Source organism: Ctenocephalides felis, unplaced genomic scaffold (genome assembly GCF_003426905.1).
Source record: "Ctenocephalides felis isolate EL2017-DRISC unplaced genomic scaffold, ASM342690v1 CF-g0.4_SCAFFOLD_01492, whole genome shotgun sequence".
In the NCBI taxonomy this organism is placed as follows: Eukaryota; Metazoa; Arthropoda; class Insecta; order Siphonaptera; family Pulicidae; genus Ctenocephalides; species Ctenocephalides felis.
In genome coordinates this window covers 20,016,704-20,018,263 of record NW_020537646.1, presented here as the reverse complement: position 1 = coordinate 20,018,263, position 1,560 = coordinate 20,016,704, and positions in this window count along the sequence as shown.

Sequence of the window (1,560 nt, the reverse complement as noted above, 5' to 3'; positions counted from 1 at the left end):
ATGGAAATAGCATGAAAAAATTTTCATGCCATTTGAGCTCTTGGGAGCAAGAAAATTCGAAAACGTCCATATTAAGGACCACCCTAATATATATATATATATATATATATATATATGTGTGTGTGTGTGTGTATAATATAAAGAGATACAATATTAAGATAACCATATTTGTAAATATCACAATAATGGGTGCTATGCCCGAGGGCAGTTCTGTAGGATGAGTTGAATTCCAACTCAAATAAGGAAAGTAAATATAGAAATTATATATATATATACTAGCTAACCCGGCAAACGTTGTTTTGCCATAAAAAATATGCCTAAATTGATAAAAAATAAATAAAAGTACCAAAAATCAAATATTTAATAGGTTTGGACTCTGATTCTTTGACAAATAGTTAAAACTTGTTATAATTTTCAAAATTGTTTGACCTTTCATACTTCAAAAATTAATTCACTCGCGCATAGTTTTTTGTTTATTACACTTTGGTCATGTCATATATGTTCAATAAAATTTTCTTTCCACATATTATTTATTTTGTTAATAAATTATTAATTATTTTTAAGTCATCAATGAATAATTATATAAATTGTTAACACTTATAATATAAATTTCCGACTATAAATGATATTCGTACTATCCCTGAAACTAACATGGATAAAGTTCTGAGGAATTCGAGTCCAAATCTATGTTTGATTTTTAGCACTTCGAAATTTATATAATATGATATAATATTCAGTTTTCAATCATGATTTAAATTAATTTTGTGATGTTTACCTGAATGAACAACTTAAGCAAATTAAATCTTAATCATATATCAATTAATTCATAAATTTCCCGGAATATTACAAACGTCATTTTCGCATTTGTTTTAAATTCGTAACCGCCTAATTTATTTAAATTTGATAAATTTTATTATTCTGTATATTAATGTGATTTGTTAATATAAGTTGGAATAATTAATGTATTTGTCTTATTTGAATTCGTTAAAACATATTAATTCTTTTGACCTGTCAAAATTTTGTTTATGATTAAAGTTAAATTTAATATGTCGCTTTTTCATTCTGATTTATTTGTTTTGAGACACGTTAGTATCCGAAACTAATATGTTAAGCAAACCAAATAAATTATATAAATTATAAATTTATTCATCTAATACATTCCATAGATATTGATAAATAACATTTCACTTTTTTTTAGTTTTACAACTATCAAATTTATTTAAATTTATAAGCATTATATATTTCTATTATTTTGACTATAGCATTTTGCCTAATTTGGATATAACTGTTGGATATATTATTATATAACCTTCCTTTTTCAATGAGTAAAAATAATATATTTTTAAAATTGTCAATTGTTTTTCAGAAATCATAAATCGTTTTTTTCTCGAAGTTTCCGTAAATATTGACATTTGTCATTTTAGTGTTTTGTTTTTTTTTTAGTAAATTTCTGTCAAATTTATGGAAATTTTATAAAAAATATAAATCTAAATAAATATTTCCTTCTTGGTCGAAATTTAATATAATGTGATATATATTTCTCTATAATGTTTTGTATCT